Source organism: Triturus cristatus, chromosome 8 (genome assembly GCF_964204655.1).
Source record: "Triturus cristatus chromosome 8, aTriCri1.1, whole genome shotgun sequence".
Classification (NCBI taxonomy): Eukaryota; Metazoa; Chordata; class Amphibia; order Caudata; family Salamandridae; genus Triturus; species Triturus cristatus.
The window spans coordinates 1,242,034,676-1,242,054,462 of record NC_140591.1 but is presented as its reverse complement, the minus strand read 5'-3'; the positions used below and the strand labels follow the sequence as shown (position 1 = coordinate 1,242,054,462).

Genomic DNA, 19,787 nt, shown 5'->3' with positions numbered 1-19,787 from the left:
TCTCTTTACATGTCTGATGCACTACATTCTCAAGTGGCATTTCGTAGGCATGCGGGCAAACATATGTGGAAGTCATTCAACTAGCACCACCTCATTCATCTCTCTTAAATTTTGTTATCTTACAGGTATCCCCCTCTTTACCCCTATGACCTTATTGTTGTGTTTCAAAATCTTAAAATCAGAACTCCACCTCAAATGTACTTATTGTATCATAGAGGAATTCCTTATGATAACATTGGTGCTTCATACTGGCTATATAACATCCAGCCCTGTTGCTTCATACATTGTTATACAGTCTGCTTCCATGGCCTAGATGTTGCTTGCACAGGGCGTGACTTTTGACTTAGCCCTGTATGCCATAAACACAGGTCCATAAGATTCAACTCTGTGTTGTGCACACATAGGACATCTCCGTTTCATTTATGTGATATCAGTGGTATTCCTGAGTATAAAATTTGTGCTGTCTTTTTGGAGGCCAGATCATGAATAGTGCAATGTAGGAGAACATTTTGTGAATGTATAGCTAAACATAACTGGTGTATTTTCTGTAATTTTTTTTTTTTTTTTGTTTTTGTTTTAGGTCATAACAGCATTGTCCTGTCAACTGAGATTTTTTTACATAGAATCACTAAATTTTTTTGGGTCATGAAATGATACCGCTTGTCTGGGCACGGCCCTATGTCTACTGGACAAAGGGCAATGAGTTGGATTTGTGTAATACCTGCATTATCTGTTGGGAATAGTATTTAGCCATGCCCGCCTGGTGCTTATTCTAGGAGAAGGTTTAAAGAAATGTGCTGTTCCTAGTTCTTATGCCTGCAATTATAACAGGTCATGCTTTTTTTAGCAGTGCTAAGTACAGACCATTGGCCTCAGGTCTATCACTGTGCCTGTTTTCCCTGCTAATTTCCTCTTGAAAGCTGGATCTAGTTAGTATCATTAGGGAGCCTAGCCAACTGGCATTTCTTGATCACTGCCTCTAGCATTTTAAATAAAGGAGTGCTGTCGGCTGGCTCAAACTGTTAAACTAAAAGATCAATGTCAGATTCTTTGAAAACCTGACATTTGGCTTCCACTGTTACTCTGTATACATTGGATTTGAACTTGGGAATTATTATTGTCAATATTTTGAGAGTTATCCATAAGAATAATATCCTTGTTGTCAATGTCTTTACATGCTTAAATGTACCTTAAATTAATAAACACCAATTATATATTATGTGTTTTATTTGTACTCTAATGTTGTAAAGAACGTTCTTACACAAGATGGAAAGTGATGAGTTGTCGTCGGCTAATTACCATCAGTAAGAACTGTTATAAGCCAGTCCACATGAAGCCTCACTAACCTATTTTATAAGCTATAATCATAATAACAATGCTGCCAGTATAGCTAATGTTTACTGCCACGATTTGAGCTATTTTTTTTATTTTTTTAATTTCAATATACTTTTTATTGTTTTTTTACAACATATAACATGTAATCGTCAACGCTTTGTCGTTACAGGGCAGCCAAAACTGGCTTTGTTAGCTGTAGTACATTTTCGGTAGTATATGCTTGACTGCCCTTTACCCACTGTCACTGTATGGGAGAAGGAGAGAGTGAAAGGGGAAAAGATAGGAATTAAGGTAGAGAGAGAAAGAGATAGCATAACAGAAGTTTACTATTTTTCCTCGCTAGTGTCTTGACCCAGTGGGGGTTTGCTTTTCGAGCCATTCTTTTAGTACTACTCAAGGCGGATCATATGGATCTAGGTACTTGTCCAAGGACGCCCACATTCCCCTGCAGGGTTGTCTCCATGGTGAGTTACGTAGGGCAGTTGTCAGCGCTTCTACGATACGTCACCCAATTGAGCCAGCCCTTGAAGGTTGCCTTGGAAGTGTTTTTCCATTTGGTGAGTATTATTTTGACTGCTACTGTTAGTAGGAGATCTAGAAGGTCTCTGTCTTGTTGTTAGTCTACCTCTGTTGTCATAAATGCAGTGGTTAGGGTAGCAATTTCCGCTTTTAGTGTGCATACTAACATTTTATTTAAGAAGGTGAAAATCTTCTCCCAGAATTTTTTGACTTTGGGACAGTGGTAAATAAGGTGTGCCAGGTCCCCCTTTTCCTTGTCGCAATTCCAGCACAGATCATTGTCCCTCAGGCCCAGGGTCGCCAGGCGAGCCGGGGTCCGGTAAGTTTTGTGTAGAAGCCAGAATTTTCTCTGTGCTAAAACCGGGGAGATTTAGTTTTGCGTGGGGGTGGTCCATATCAGATGGAGCTCTTTCTCGCTGAGTGTGGAACCGAGTTGTGACTCCCAGTATGTGAGTGTTTTTTCATTAAGTTTGGTTGAGCTGGGTCGTAGTAGTCTGTATAGGTGTGATACCTGGTGGCCTATTCTGTTGAGATTAGCCATGTATTGGATGATTGAGGGCCTGTGTTTAGAGTTTCGCTTTGGCCAGGGCTGTTTTGATTTTAAGGAAGTTGTACAGTTCTATGTCTGGTAAATTGTGCTTGTTTTTTAGCATGGTGGAGGGGGTTTCCCCCTCTTCCATTTGAGCTGGGTAGGAGATACCTAGTATTTTCCATGAGTCTATAGATAGCGGTTTCCCCCTGTATTTTATCTGTGAGTTTGCCCACAATGACTCCCACCTTGAGTTTTTTACGCCGTGTTCCATCTTTTGGTCTACTTTTAGCAGGGCATTTCTCGTGTTTTTAAGTATAGGATTTGCGGCCTGTGTTTGTTTATTAGCTGTGAGGATAGCTATCGGCTCAAGGTTGTTTAGTATGGCTCTCTCAATTGTAAGCCAGACCGGCGTGTAGTCCTGGCTGGGCAGGACCCAGTAGGCCCCCTGTTTTGCTAAAAAGGCAGTTTGGAATGTTTTGAAGGCAGCCACATTTAGCCCCCCCCCCCCCAGTTTTTTGTCTAGTCTTAATTTTTAAAGGCTTATCATCGCTTTTTTGTCACGCCAAAGGAATTTGTTTATCATCTTTTCTATTTTGCGGTGGAAGTCGTCCGAGAGTATAAGAGGGAGCATATTCGACAGGTAATTTACCATTGTGGTGATCATCATCTTTACTGTCTCTATCCTCCCCCACCGTGTTATAAATTTGGGCGACCAGTCCTCCAACAGCGTCTTTGTCTTGTCTAGCATTAGTTTTTCATTTTGGTCGAGCGTGCTTTTGAGGTCCTTGCCGAAATGTATACCTAGGTATTTCATGAAACCGGTTTGCCAGGCTAGGCCCGATTTCCCCAGTATCTCTCTAGTGGTGTAGATGTTAAGTGGCTTACATTCTGACTTGTCCTTGTTTAGCTTGTACCCAGAGTAAGTTGAACATTTTTCTATGGTCTCCATGTGGGCCGTGAGGAAAGGATATTGGACTCTCTGTGGCGATGAGAATGTCATCCGCGTACGTGGCTAGTTTGACTGTGACCTCATTGATGGCGATCCCCTTCATCTCCTCATTGGCCCCGATATCCCTGATTAGAGGTTCCAGGGCCAGCAGAAACAACGAGGGGGACAAGGGGCAGCCCTGCATTGTCCCTCGCTGTAGGGTGACTGGTTCTGAGACCGCCCCATTGACTACAATTCGAGCTCTGGGTTTTTCGTATAAAGCCATAACTTTCCATGTATATGATTCTCCCAAGTTGTATGTCCGCATGCACAGCTCCAGGAAGTGCTAGGATACCCTATCAAACGCTTTCTCGGCGTCTAGTGTAATGGTTACCGCTGGTTCGCCATTCTTGGCAGCCCTTTCGAGTTATCATGTGACATGCGTGTCTTTAGGAATCCTACCTGTGCGTTGCTTATCAGCTGTGGTAGAACCGTGTTAAGTCTTGTTGCCAGGATTTTGGCGTAAACTTTGCAGTCAACATGGATTAGTGAGATGGGCCTGTAGTTTTGGGGCAGCTGAGTGTTTTTGCATTCCTTCGGGATAACCATTATATTTGCTTCCGACATGGTTTGTGAGACCGCTCCTGCCCCCTCGCAGTGGTTGAACACTTTTTTCATAGTTGGTTGTAGGTGTGTTAAAGTCTTATAGAAGGTGGCCGTGTACCCATCTGGCCCCGGTGCCTTGTTGTCTTTAAGAGACTTAACCGCCATCTCAATTTCTGCTGAGCTTATATCCCGTCCCAGTGTCTGTGCTTCCTCAGACTTTATCTTAGGGAGGTTTAGTCTGTCTAGGTATTCTGTACAGCTACCTTAGTCCAGCGATTGGTCCTTTTTGTAGAGTCCTTGATAGAACTCACTTAATTTTCGTAGGATCTCCTTGTGTCTTGTGTGTGTGTTGTTTTGTGAGTCAGTGATTGATGAGATAGTGTGCTATCTTTGTGTTTTAGGTAAGAGGCTAGGATCTTCCCTGCTTTGTTAGCCTCGCAGAGGTTAATTGCTTTATATTTATTTTTCCACAGCCTGGCCCTTTCGCTCAGGATTTTGTTGTATTCGTATTTCTTCTTTGGGAGCTGTTAGGGCGCAACTGTTCTTTGAGTCTGTGATGTGGGTTGCCTCTAACCTTTTGATGTCCTTTTCTAGCTGGTCCAAATGTGCCTTCGCATTTTTGTTAATTTTGGCCTTAATATCTATTATTGTGCCCCTGATTGTTTCCTTGAGTGCGTCCCATATGATCTTGGCGTCCGTGCCCAATGTATCATTAAGTCTAATGTATTCTTTAATGGCTTCTTCTATTTTATCTTTGTTGGCCTGGTCTGACAGGATTTCGCTATTGAATCTCCATCTACGTGGAAGGTCTTTGTTGTGTCGCCCGCACATCAGTAGGCTGATGCACCAGTGGTCCGAGATATTTCTCGTGGCAATGTCAGTGTGTTCTATTAAGTGGATGTGTGTGCCTGAGATTAATATGTAGTCTATCCTGCTGTATGAGTTGTGCGGGTTGGAGTAGAAGGTGTAGTCTCTAGTGTCAGGGTGTTTTAGTCGCCACGGATCTTTGAGTTTGAACCTGGTGTATATGTTCTTTAGTGTGGTTTGTGCCTTTGTGTCGAGTGAGTGGCACTGTGATTGTCTGTCTAGTGTGTAGTCTAGTGCTATATTAAAGTCGCCTGCCATCACTGTTAAGTCATTTTGTGGAATTGCTTCCAGTCTCTTCGAGATGCCCTCCCAAAATTCGGAGTCATCTGTGTTGGGGCCGTAAATGTTCACTACATGTATGCTTTCTACTCCCCATTTCAATTGTGTAACAAGTATCCTCCCTGCTTCATTGCATTGTTGATCCTCCATTGTTAAACTGGAGCTCTTGTTTATCAGAGTGATCACCCCCCGCTTTTTCCCTGTAGCCGTAGAGCAGGCCACCTGTCCGATCCATCTCGCTCTAACTCGTTCGGCATCATCTAGAGAGAGCCTGGTCTCCTGCAGCAGTAACAGATCTCCTTTTGTCTTAGCTGGTAGTCTAGTATTTTCTTCCTCTTGACTGGGTGGTTGAGGCCCAAGACATTTAGGGAGACTATCTTTAGGTTAGACGCTAAGGAGTTTGGGTTGTTTTGCGACATTTGCTTACGATGGGTGTTCGCCGTTCGCCCTTACCCTCCCTTGTGATGTGTTTGTGCCCCTCCCTCTCTTTTTGGTATTCTGCCTAGTATGTGGGTACTGTCTATGTCTCCCCCTGTTGGGTCTTGTGTACCTGCCCCCAGATCCTGGTGTCCTGTTCCTTCTTGCATGCAGGAGTGTAGAAAGAAAGGTTAAGCTAGGATAGAGGACAGTGGATAGATTCAGAGTACATATACCTGACAAACAGTACTGACATATCAGACAAACCCTCCCTGTTCCAAACCATCGTATTCTGGACGTGCGACGACAAGATCCCCATTCCGCCCCCCCCTGGGATAACTTGGTTCTTTATGCTAGTGTTGCTAAAACTGTTACACCTCATCCCCCCCCCCCTTTCTGCCTTGCTCTAATTGTCCTTATCTAACAAATGTCTGTACTACAATCTTGGTTACTTTGTTCCCCATTATTTCGTTCCTCTTGGTTTCCCCCCAAAAAGGATATAATGTTAGATTAGTCTCTCTTGAGTCCCGTCATCTGGTGTTACACTCGCTTTAGCCTCTGTTTCAGTAACTCTTTCTCCTCACAGCCTTCCGAGCTGGTTCAAATTCTGGTTTCATTTTGCAATGGAGTCATCAGTTCGAGGTAGGTACGTTAGGTCCTTTTAGATAGCCTAAGGTAGGGTCATGTGTACTGAGGTAGAAACGGTTTCTGTTCCTGAGTGAACCTGAGTGTTAATTTTTAGTCTTTGTTCCTTCAATCACTCCACTCTTGGCTCCGGCGAGGCTCTCCCCTTGCTCGTTCCTGCTTGTGAAGTTTCCATCTCTTGCTGTGACAGCCCTTGTAGATATCTGGACAACTCTGTTGGATCTTCGAAGACGTGCGTTCTTCCTTTGTCACTAATTCTGAATCTTGTAGGGCCTACAAATGAGAAGATGATGTTCTCCTTCCTTAGTTTGTCCCGCTGGGCCAGGAATCCTTTTCTTATGTCAACTTTGGGCTTGGAGTAGTCCTGTGTGAGGATTAACTTATGTCTGTTCCACTGCATATTTTGTTTTTTTCTAGCCACACCGAAAATAGCTTCTGTATGTTGCGATTGGAGTGGTTTGCATATTATTGGGCGTGGTACTGCCCTATTCGTGGGTTTGTTGGCTGGTACTCTGTATGCTTTGTCAAGTTCGAAAGGGTGGTCGAATTTGAGGTTCGTAATTTTGGGGATCATGTCTTCTATAAAGGCCATGCACGACCCTGTTTTGTCTTCCTCTCTCTCCGAGACACCCAGGATTCTAATGTTCCCCCTTCGGTTTCGATCATCCAGTTCAGCCGTTTGTCTTTGAAGTATTGCCGTTGGTTAGGGCCATCAGCGCTTTGCTTGCCTTTTGCTCTCCATCCTCTGTCACTAACCCTCTTTTCCACCCCCGTCAGTCTGTTGTTTGTTGCGTGGATGCCCGCTCTAACCGCGGCCAGCTCTAATTGGATCGCATCTGTAGTTTGTTTCCTTGTTTTTGCTAGGTCATGGACCTCTGCCAATTTTTTCAGATTCATGTCCAGTGTGCTATTGATATCAGGTCTTTGTTTAATGGGGGAGTCTGTTAGCGTGTCACTCTTGTTCTTTTTTGACTGCTGCGTGATTTTTCCTTAATTCCCAGTCATGATTGGCAGGCCTCTCGTCACTTGCTGTAGTTTGAATCTTTCGCCCTCTTTCTGCACTATGGATTGGTATCTCTGCACTTGTGAGGTTTCTTTATGAGCCCTTTTGATTTTAGCTTTTTCTTTCAGCTGCGTTTGTTGTGTGGCTTTGCCCTGTTGCTTTGCGGGGCTCTCCTGTGACCCTCTGCCCAGGGTGGGTTGTGCGATATTGAGGGCCTTATCCTGATGTTGTTCTTGTTGTCTGCACGTTGCTCTTGTCGACGCCACCCCTTCTATTTGCGGTAGTTGACCGCAGCTCGTCACCCCCGTGCGCTGACTTGCAGGAGTAATTGCGCCTTTTGGGCAGTTGTGTGTTTCTTGTATGATCTTTTTTCAGTTGTTGACTGTAGTGGTTTCCTGTATTGCGATGTTGCCGTTGTTCAGGATCTGTTCCGTCTTCATCCGTATTGGCTGCGGCCGTGGGTGTCGTCAGTACCGTAACTCACTACTCCTGTGTGCTTGGTTGACGGTGTTGTTCCTGTCCCATTGTTTTCCCGTACTGCTGTTGTAATACTCTTTGTCTCTGTGAGTTGGCCCTCCACGCTTGTGGTGTTCCCGTTATGTACCCCACTGAGTTTGCTCTTAGGCCCTCTTACGGTCTATAACCTTGTGGTTCTGGGTTTTGGCTCCTATGCGGCGTGGCCTTAACTCAGTTTGTGCTTGATGCAGCCTTGTTTCTCGCTCTCGCTGGTTACACAGTGCGACAACTGTGCCTACTTTGATGACTTTGTGGTGTGCGTGAAATGGTCCAGATTACCCCCTTCCACGTGAACATGGATTGTTCATCCTAGGTAATGGCCTTGTTTCTCGCTCTCACTGGTTTCACAAAGCGACAACTGTGCCTACTTTGAACGCTTGGTGGTCTGCGAACCTCTTGCCGTCATTCTTGTCCTCCCTGTTTTCGGCTGCTCCCTAGTGTGTTATTTGGCCCATCCAGATTATGGATCCTGTGCTTCTCCACCTCCCCGCTTGCTGGGCTTCCTATGTGCTTCTTTTTTTTGTTCCCCCTTTTTTGTTGTTTTGTGAGTTATCTGTCCTTCGCTGCCAAATCCGATGTTCCTGTCCTCATCCTGTCCTCTTCCTCCTTGATCTACCCCTCTTCTCTTTTCCCCCTGTATAGGGCTCGCGCTGGTTTTTCTGCCCTTTTCCTCCCGTTTTTTCTTTATAAGATGGCGGCCCCCACTGACAGTTTCGGTTTCTTTTCTTCTTTCACTATGCCGCTAGAGGTTGTCACTGTCGCTGCCGGGGGGATCCGCTTTTCTGCGAGGCGCGCTATAGTTGTGCACAGTCTTTGTTTGTTTGCCCTCACACTACGTTGATGCGCTCCTTGTCCTGTACCTTTTATCTTCGAGTCCACGCTAGTCTCTCCTCCGTAGCTAAGATGGCAGCCCCCTCTCCTTGGTTTCAGTTTCGGTTTCTTTGTCTGGGATCAGGACGACCGTCTTAACTTCCTGAAAAACGCAGGGTTACTTAGACAATATCTTTTCAGTCTTTGGAGTTTTTCTTGCCACAATTTCTAAAAAGGTCTTTAAAACAGCAGTTCCATATTGCAGTTTCGTAAGGCATTTAGATACCACATGTTTACCTTTGGACTTCTAACTCTGCAGCATTAAGGGGTGAACAATTGTGTTGTATGTTGATGTTTTCTATTATTTTTTTTTGTCATTCTCTTATTTTTTGTTTGAGCCCTGTCCCCTGGGTTGTACTTTGATGCTTTTTGGGAGCCTTTTCCCAGTCTACATCGGTAACCAAATCGTCAAGGTACTCCCTAGTTGGAACGTTAAGCTCCCAGTACCTTAGCATTCTTGCAGTTTACATAGTCAGTCAGTAACGCAGTGTCTCATTGTGTGGATCAAAATAGCTCAAGCATTCCCTAGATTTTATTGTAGGTAGCAAAAAGGAACACATTAGAAAGCTCACCTTGAATCTCTTTTGAAGTATGCAAAACAGTTTGTAGGTTAAACATCCATATAAAAAAATGTTTGTGGCCAGTGAAACTGGAATGGATTTATTTTAATAACCTCTCCAAAACACTCCTACTGTAAAGCATGGTGGTAGCAATATCGTGCTATTGGGGTGTTTGTAATGATGGACAGGAATTTGAATTAAGCATCGTACACAAATATCATTAAGGAAAACCTGCTGCCGGCTGCCTTAAGCTGGTCCAGAACAAAAGTTTGTCTTTCAACATGACAATCACTCGAAGTACACAGCAAGTGCTACAATAGAGTGCTACTGATCAAAAAGGTTAATGTCTTTGACCGGCCGGTTCAGAGACCTATCTACATTGAAGTGAAAATGTGTGCTATTAGCTGCAGATTGTTCTAAGCGCGTCTTGATAGAAACCGTCTAGTGAGGTATTGAACTGGGGTGAAAAGTATGCACCAGGATCAAATGTGCAAGTCCCAAGAAGGCATCTACACCTTATGAGTCATCTAAAATTGTCATATTTCTCTGAATTAGTTCAGGGTCAGAGCCCAGGCCTCTTGTCACCCTGCTGGGCCAAGTTGATTACATTGCTCTCCAGAAGCAGAAACAAAGGCCTCCCCACAAAAAGGAAGGAATTAACAGTGCTTCACTTGGCGCCTAAGGAGGAAAGGGTGAGGAAGAAAATCTGCATCCATTGATTAGCTGTCGCGCTGTACCATGGGTGCGACAGCACAGGTCCTTTGAACAAAGGAAGGAGGCCACACATCTGGAGCCTAAGCTGGAGGAGGCTCCTCTTTCAAGTTTTGTCTGTAAAGCCCTGGCATTGATGTCAACGAGGGGTGAAGCTGAGGCCCCAGAGGAGATGTGACCAGTAACTCCTGGATGCGTCATCTTCAACTCTCCCAGCATATTGTGCTGGGACAGGGGTGGAAAGATGTGACTCCCTAGGATGGACCAGGGGTGCCTGTCTTCTAGAACTTTCTATTCCCATTTAAAAATTATTGCACATGGAAAAGAATGGGCTTTTGGTTGGACCTGCACACTTGAACTGGACAGCGGCAGCTTCACAGGAGGAGAGAAGCACCAGAGGAAAGGAGAAAAGGGCAGAGACTGGCACAGGGAGTAAGTGGAACCAGCTCCATGCGATGTCTGCCACCTTAGCGGCTAGGAGACCTGAGGATAACACTCCAGGTGGCTAGGGCTTGCCACTGGGAGCAAAATGAGCCCAGGATTGCAAAAATCAGTCCAACAGGGTCCGACCCATGCAGGGAAAAAGGATTTGACCTTTGACTCCGTCAGCCGAGAAACAGATGGTGTGGAGCTCTGCTGCAGAGTTGTCCAAAAACTCATTGGGTGGGGCAATGCCTGGAGATCGACAAAAGGGATCATTAATAATTAATGAACCCTGAGAAGGGGGTGTGCTTGGGCCCCCCACCCAGAGTTCTGGAGGTCTGGGAATCCAAGCAGGTTAATCTTCTGGGGGCAGGAACTCAATCTCTAAGCCCCTGCCAGCATAGGAACTGGGGGCACACCGTCATGCCCCCCCCCAACAACAAAGGAAAGAGGGGCCTGAGATCCGGTCTCCAGGCCCCCAACAAGCAGGGAGACTGGTGGAGCACCATTGTGACCCCCCACCGCCTTAAAAGAGGAAAGGGACCTGGAACCTCATCTCTGGACTCCCAGCGAGATACCCTCCCGAGGCTGGAACGCTCGTCCTACAGGGAGTGTAGCAACCTCTGTTGCTTGGTTTTATTGCTACTTGTTTGTGACCTAAGTTGGTTAAAAAAAGACAGACATGTTTTATAATAATGTTGTGCAATGTTTTATTTAAAGGTGCGGTTATTGCGGACAGTAATAATTCTTCTTGAAAGATAGCAACAGTTTATGAATGATCATGCTTGTAATGCTCTATTAATGGTAATGCTTGCAAGTGGTTGCAATACTTAATTAATTAAAATGATTGTAGATGGATTGTGATTACTGAAGTCGGTGATAGAGAGATGCATTCTAACATGCGCTACTGGTCTTTAAGTGTGGTATTATTGAGGAGGCCAATAGGTCTGCTTGATTTACAGTGACACCGTCCTATATGGTCATGTGCTATGTAGTATGGGGGAGTGAGTTCTGTACATTTTGGGGTCATGACCCTTTAGGGGTCCAGTGTAATGTTACCAAAGCTATTTCCACCAGCCTTATGTTAATTTGTAGATTACTGTGTAGCATTGAGTAGTGTATGTTTAATAAATGTTGTTTTTCTTTTCTAAAGAAAAATCACAGTATGGACAATCATTTACTGAGTGTTATTATTGACTGCCAGCAAATGGTGCCATGCAATAATAGTAGGCCTTGGACTGCTCTGTTTTGCTACCCTGAGAGAGTCAAGTGCTGCAATGGGGTGTTTGCTTTTAGGGCCACCTTTTAGGGCATTACTGCAAGAAACACATATAACACAGCTAGAGGCCTCTCGCCTCCTTCGACCCTGGTGGGAGCAAGTGTTTAGCACCAACTTCTCCACTCAGGCAAGAGGGTCACTGATATGGGTCAAAGCGGGAACCCCCTTTTCAGCCGATGAGGTGAAAGCGTACCCAGACGGCAGATATGTCTTTGTAAAAGGCCAGTTTAATGGTCAGACCATCCTGATAGGATCCATAAATGCCCGAACATAGAATAAGCTACCTTCCTATGTCACCTCACACATGTGCTTGCTCCCTGGAGTGATATCCCCTGGATGCTGGGAGGGGATTTTAACCTTATGCTGGACACTGCTCTGGATCGCTCATTCCCTCCCCTGACAGTCACAGCGGCCTCCTCAAACGCCCTAGCTCTAAACGCCTGTTTTTACATATTGGTCACTGTCAGATGGATGGCATAATCGTGATCCAGATGCCCACATATATTCTTTCTATTCTCATGTATGTGATCTCCATGTGAGATTGGATCATATTGTGAGCTCTCCCTCACTTTTACCCCTTATTGGGCACATAGATCACCTCAGCCGCATGCATTCTGACCATAATCCTCAGTAGATGCACCTCGGCTGGGATGTCGGTCCACCTCCAATTCCTACTTGCGCCTCCAACCAGCAGCTCTGGAACACTATACATTCCTGGCTTCACTAGGGACGGCCACGGGAGAATACTTTGACATTAACGCAGGCACCACACGCGGCGCATCTACTGAATGGGAGGCGTTTAAGGTGGTCATTAGAGGGCATACTATGGGACTCACATGGAATATGCGTCAACAGTTGACACTGGAGATAGGGAAAGTACAGCAAGAATTATTACCATGTGAAACTCAGGTGGCAACAGGCACAAGAGTCCCACAGCATTTAAACAAGAAGGGCAGCGAACACATAGAACTATTAGAGCAATTGCAGTGCCTGAATTTCGCAGCACACATTCAGCACGCACACATGCAACATTGGACAGGCCAGGGAGAGTGCTGGCATGGTTATTGTGTCAGGAACAACCTCGGTACCCCTTAAATGCTATACGCACTGTAGCAGGATCCACAGTGTACACGCAACACGAGTTGCACGTGGCGATGACGAAACACTACAAGGCACTATACGAAACCACCATCCCAGATGACCGGGAAAGAGCAAGTGCCTTTCTGAACTCCATACAGCATCCTGTTATAACACCAGAACAGAGTGAAGCGCTGTACACCCCAATCAAGCAGGATGAGATCACAGAGGTCATAGCAGCACTGCCAACAGACCCTTGGCCTCGATGGATTCCTGGCAGAATACTACAAAGCATATGGGGTAACCCTGGTCCCTAGCCTTGATACCCTATACACCACTGCCTCGGAAGATGCCACTCTGCCTTAAGTCATTGACCGAGGCGTGGCTGGTTTCACTCCCTAAGCTTGACAAGGACCCAACAGAGCTGGGCTCATATCGGCCTCTGGCTTTATTAAACACAGATTATAAAATCCTAGCAAAGCTTTTGGTGGACCGGATGGCCCGTTTGTCCAAATCCTTGTTTCATGCTGACCAGAATGGTTGTGTGCCGACGCGGCGTACCTCATTGAACCTGCAGTGGTTTTTTTAGGGTGCCTAAATATGCACCGGACCGATGGCCTTGTTCATGCTGCCTAATTCCAGACATCGAGAAGGCCTTTGACACCCTGGAATGGGATTTCCTGTTTGCGGTGCTGCCACGTTACGGGTTTGGGGAAACTTTCCTCAAAATGATCCAGTTCCTGTAAAGTGAGCCAATGATGAGAGTGCAGACAGGTCCATTTATCTCGGCTCCTATTAGAGTGAGGCGAGGATCCAGGTAGGGGTGCCCGCTATCCCCATTACTAGTCTCACCAGCCATTGAGTTGGTGTCAGCTATCCGAGTGCAGGGAGCAGGATGGAAGATCCCACCGGGTGACAGAATACATATTATTTTTCTATATGCGGTTGACCTCCCCATATATTTTTAAGACATGCACCCAGTCCCAGAAGCTGTGGCGCAGACCCTAGGAGGCTTTGCAATCTTGTCCGGGTTGAAAATAAACTCGCCCCAGTCTTGCCTTTACCCGTTTGTCAAAACATATCCCAGTCCGCAATATCTGCTCAACAACTTTAGGATAGAGTGGCAAACCTTTCTTTGCCTGGGGGTTCGAGTGTACCATCAGCAAGATGACTTACTCAAGGGCAATCTGGGTAGGGCGATGACCTCAATCCGCTTTCAAATATCGTTCTGGAGTGCGCTTCCTCTGGCAGTCATGGGCCGTGAAGCCTTGGTAAAAATGGTGGTTCTTCCATGGGTTCTGTATTTCTTTACCAACCTCCTCCTACATATAGCACCAGCGTTTTTCCGAACTCTGAAAGGGGTGGTGTGGGGATTCATTTGTGTGACTTCCCATAGCAGAGTTGCCCTCTGCAAACTCTACCTGCCGTCGAAACAGGGAGGACTTGCATGAACTAATCTGGAACAATACTATCTGGCTGCGCAACTGCAATGGGTGGCTCGGCGAGTATTACCTATCAGATACGGCAACACACCTATCACCTTTATCCCACCAGGCCCATCTCTCATTATTACATCCCTGTAATAGACCGAAAACGCCAACACAGTTACTGCTTAAAGAACAAGTTACTTACCTTCGGTAACGATGTATCTGGTAGAGACACAGTCTAGCTGCAGATTCCTTAACTTAGAATATCCTCCAGGCGCCAGTCTGGAACCGGAGATTTTTCAACAGTACCTTTGTGCGCCGGGGGATGGCGTCGCATGGCTCCGCCCTGACGTCGTCCACAGATATGACGTCAGTGGACCCATATAAGTCCCTCCCTGGCGTGCTGACGTCAGTTTTCTACAGTGAAACATTTCTGCGCCAAAACGCGGAGCCGATCCTAAAACTGAATCTGGGAACAGTGTGCTAAAAATGGGTAAACATATGTTGAGACAAAAATGATAATAAAAGGAAAATAAAATGATGATGAGAAACATCACAATGCATTATAGAGAAGAATACTACATAATGGTAGAGCCAGAAGGGCGAGAGCAGAGTACTCGCCCCGCAGAAACAGTCTCACATAAGCAAAGAACAAGACCCTCCAATGAGGCAAAACAGCAAATTAATCATACGCCAAATGACAAGCAGTCTGCAACCACATGAATGCCAAGGTAAACGACAACAAGACCTGGACAGCATGAAGGTAAGGCAAGTGATAACATTTCTGCAGCAACAGAGAATGTTCAACCACACCCCCAAATATGAGCAATTGACTGCAACAAACGAACGGACAAAACATCAGGGAGGGAAGAAGGACATGAGCAACCACCACACTGGAAAGAACTAGGGTGCAAGAGCGTCTATGGACATATGAGCCCACCACCCATTTGCCAGATTGGGCGGAGAAACAGTCGGTAAAAGAGAAGACAACCTGACCAGGTGAAGGATGCTAAATAGTATAACCCGCTTGAAAACAGATAACACTGGTAGAAAGAACCATAGAGTAGAACCCAACCTGAAAAGTCCCTTGCAGGGAGGACGGGTGGGTGTTAAGGAATCTGCAGCTAGTCTGTGTCTCTACCAGATATATTGTTACCGAAGATAAGTTACTTGTTCATCTAATAGAGACATCTAGCTGCAGATTCCTTAACTTGAAATAGATACCAAAGCTATACCCCATTGGAGGCGGGTCTGCGACTCAACACCACCAGGTTCCGTAAGCGAACCAGTCTGCCAAGTATATGGACAAAAACAGGTGGAGACCTCAAGTGCAAGCAGGGCTGACACTAGACCATTATAAACATAGAATCAGCAAGTTCAAAAGCACAAACAACCCCGGCAAACTATAGAATTCGATATCACTTGCCCGGATATAAACATTAAGGATCTGGTTTTCAGTCTGAACCCGCAAAAGGAGCAGCCGAAAATCCTGAACAGTACCCCACAAAAATCATTTGCTCCAGGAGGGTCCCTTTCTCACTCACCAGATTTTTGACTTTTAAAATCTATAGAACCCTCTAATGAATACACGTCGGTGTCTAAAGCCCCATTCACACTTCAAAGAATTTTGGAATCAGTCCTCTCCCATTTAGGAAACATTTTGGAAAAAACTGACCAGATGCTGGACACCCAACTAGGAATGTTAAAATATCTAGTAGAAAAAAAAAGAGGAAACGACTAAAATCACAACCACCTTCAGAACAAGCATTTACAATGCAATGGTCTCGGCAATATTATAGGTAGAGCTATTGGTATTGCTCATTATTTCTTTATTATTTTAGTATCCCTAAATAAATGGCATTGTCATTTCTATTGGCATTAGCTTTTTTTTTGCGTATGTGATACCTATTGCATTAGCAGAGAGAGAGTGAGGTAGTGAGATAGAGAGAGAGAGTGAGGTATTGAAATAGAGAGTGAGGTAGTGAGAGAGAGTGAGGTAGATAGAGAGTGAGGTAGTGAGAGAGTGAGGTAGTGAGAGAGTGAGGTAGTGAGAGAGTGAGGTAGTGAGAGAGTGAGGTAGTGAGAGAGTGAGGTAGTGAGAGAGTGAGGTAGTGAGAGAGTGAGGTAGTGAGAGAGTGAGGTAGTGAGAGAGTGAGGTAGTGAGAGAGTGAGGTAGTGAGAGAGTGAGGTAGTGAGAGAGTGAGGTAGTGAGAGAGTGAGGTAGTGAGAGAGTGAGGTAGTGAGAGAGTGAGGTAGTGAGAGAGTGAGGTAGTGAGAGAGTGAGGTAGTGAGAGAGTGAGGTAGTGAGAGAGTGAGGTAGTGAGGTAGTGAGAGAGTGAGGTAGTGAGAGAGTGAGGTAGTGAGAGAGTGAGGTAGTGAGAGAGTGAGGTAGTGAGAGAGTGAGGTAGTGAGAGAGTGAGGTAGTGAGAGAGTGAGGTAGTGAGAGAGTGAGGTAGTGAGAGAGTGAGGTAGTGAGAGAGTGAGGTAGTGAGAGAGTGAGGTAGTGAGGTAGTGAGGTAGTGAGGTAGTGAGGTAGTGAAAGAGTGAGGTAGTGAGGGAGAGGGATGTTGTGAGGTAGTGATATATAAGCATAGAGTGATGTTGTGATGCAGTGAGATAGAGAGAGAGGTAGTGAAAGAGAGTGAAAGTGAGTTAGTGAGATAGAAAGAGTGAGGTAGTGAGATAGAGAGTGATTGAGTTAGTGATAGAGAGTGAAGTTGTGAGGTTGTGAGCTAGAGAGTGAGGTAGTGATGTTTTGAGAGAGAGAAGTTGTGAGGTAGTGAGAGTGGAGTAGTGAGGTAGAGAGAGTTATGTAGTGAGAAAGAGTGAGGTAGTGAAACAGTGATTTAATGAGGGAGAGGGATGTTGTGAGGTAGTGAGATGTAAGTAGAGTTGTGTTGTGATGTAGTGAGATAGAGAGAGGTAGTGAAAGAGACAGTGAAAGTGAGTTAGTGAGATGTTGCAGAGTTCTGATCCCGTGATGAGGAGCACACACGCTGCTGAACTTGGCTCCGGTGGGAGTATAACTTTTGCTTGTTTTCATGTGCAGTGTTTGTGCAAGGTAAGTTTGCACATTCACGCTGGAGCAGTTTAAGGCAGCAGGCATGATCCTTGGATACTTTGTGTTTCTGACACTGTAGTGTCACCTGTGTGGGAAGAGTTTGGTGTTGCGTATGATGACCCGAGTGGTGCTGTTGTTCTGACATTCAGGGAGACAAGCAAAGAGAATCCAGAAGGTAGGTCAAAAGACGAGGGTACGGTACAGAATGCTATTAAAAGCCCTCCACTGAAAGTGGGACTGAGGGACGAGCGGTTAACAACCTGATGTGGTCTCACTCCGAAAGAGAAAACAAGAAAGAAGAAAACATGCCACTAAGCTGTCAGTGCCCCGATGCCGCTTCACTGCTCACGCCATCACCCTGGGACCTTCATTTGTTTCCATAATTTATATCCTGAAAACATGCTCTTAATTCCTTCTAAGCATTGGCATCCTTCGTCCTATGTGTTCTGAGATGACTGATCCGTGTAGCAAGCACGTTTGGGTTCCTTTTTCCCCCTGTTTACATAAATGTAAATTCATTGGCACGTCTATTGCCGTCATTTGTCTGCTTGTCAGCCACAGGGAGCAGGCAATTACTTGCACCGTGTTGTGCTTTCACAGCCTACACAATGTGTCAACAGAGCCCGGCGTGGTGACCCCCCGCCGTCTCAATAGTTCTGTGTTATTTCGGAATGAAAAGGCGAGCTGTTCGCAGGCTGTGCGCAATGTATATGGTCGAGCCCACCCCGGAGCAGTTCGGAGTCGATTCTGAGGAACATTTGTCTCCGCTCGGTTCTGCGGGAATATCGTCTCAAGGGCCGTTTCTGTGCAGTGACTAAAAAGGCTGCAGTTGCCTGTTTTCTCCGAATAATTTCACCTCACGTTTCTGATCCGTGTGGTTCAGTCCGCGCTAAGGTTGCGCGCGAGCGTCTCGGCGCCTCTGTCCTTGCCGAAAATGCGGGCTGTGCGTGAAAGATGTCCAAGGCGCGAGGCGAGGAGCCGGCATCAGGGGCGGTTTCGAGCGTCTTTGGTCTGAAGGAGGACTGTCGTACCTGCTGTGACCAGGGCTGGAGTCAGGTCTCCAACGGCCCCGGGCACTAGATCCTGGGACTTGCACAGAAGCAGCCTTCGCAGTCTCCCGGCAGTGAGCATCATCCCACACTTGCTTGCTTGGGGCATGAACACGGCGCCGGACGGATGGATCCTCATGGCCAGACGATAGCAAAAAAATGGCGGATGGAAGCTTAGAAACTTTTTCGGATTCGGGGGCGTGTTCCTGCTGTTCGAAAAAGGGCGTGGCTAAAAAGTGGAAAGAACAGCATGGAACACGCCTCCGAATATGAAAAAGACGGAGCCTATTTGGAGGGACGGCTCTCTCCTCCAATGGCTGGCCTACGTTTAGGAAGCCAGCCAATGGAGGAGAGCCAAAAAGAGAGGCGGGCTAAAGAGCCACTCTCAGAAACATAAGATCTCCGGACTTCCGGTTCTGCCTTCGGCAGACCGGATGGTCCCTCGACTTAAAAAGGAGAAGAACAAACGGAGGAAAACCTCCTTAAATTAAAAGCCCTTCTACCAACAGGAGTAGATTCTATGTCAAAGAATGAAACAGCAACTAACATGTTGGAGTAAACAAAAAGCAAATAAGGAAAAAAATGTACATAATCAATTTTATTCCCTTAGAAAACTTTTTAAGGACCCTAATGTGGTTGAAACTCAACTGCCGATCACTGCATATTACCCAATCTTTACTAAACAAAAAACTAAACCCCATCAAATTTGATTACTACACCTGTGTCCAAACAAAAAGCAATAGAAACCTCTATAAATGTGTCCGTAGTTTTCCCCCGCCCCAGAAACATCAAAAAACAAGCATTGGCATAGCCAATAGGTCTCGCCTTTGGGACCTTATAAGTGTTTAGCCATGAAACAGTTGGTGTTGTTGCACCAAGGATATTGTGCTGCATAACTAAACACTTATAAGGTCCCAAAAGCGAGGCCTATTGGCTATGCCAATGCTTGTTTTTCTTTTGAATTCTGGGACTTGTAGTCTTGTTTATGCCATTATAAAACGGAACTAAAAGTCCCAGAAGTCAAAGGGGAAAACACTTGGACTGAAGTAGTACTTCATGGACTTGAGAAAATTGGCAGCTGTGGAGAAGCCATGCCTGCCCCAGTTCTGGAGGAGTGGGATGTGAAACCCTCTTGGTCGAATCCTATCTAAGCTAGTGCATGTTTACACAGCTGGTTAAGGTAAACATGCGTGAGAGGTGTGCCATTCTGATGTAACAGGAGATCTGGACTCCCCTCTGAGGTGAAAAACTCGGATACCCTAAGGCCCAAAACATGCCATCCAATCAGCCTGGCAGAAGTGCAAAGACTGGGAAAGGTGACACATAAGGCTGCAAGGATCTTCAGTGCCCAGGTCTATGGGCCTCCATGTATGCAGCTTGGAAGGGAACACACACTCCTACCCCTCATGGCCTTTTTGACCCGCACATTCCTTGTGGGGTTCCCAACTTCTCTGAGAGTGGCCAAACAAAGCAATATCAGCCAGCTGGCTCCTAACTTCACCCAATGATTCGGCCGCTCTCTCTGATTTGACAGTAAATCCGGGCTCCCCACTGTCTTGAATCAGCCCCCCCTGTTGCTTGCATCAAACATTTTGTCAGCCCGCCAAGCTTCCTCATGTGCAGACATGGTCCTAGGGGCCAATGAGGGTTTTGTGATTGTATCTGTTTTTATTATTATTATTG

General features: G+C 45.8%; 1 protein-coding gene across 2 annotated transcripts in view; it reads left to right on the top strand.

The window, feature by feature from the left end:
* Positions 1 to 19,787, top strand: part of MED14 (mediator complex subunit 14) — a 1,045,467-nt gene that overhangs the window by 304,816 nt on the left and 720,864 nt on the right. The window lies entirely within an intron of this gene.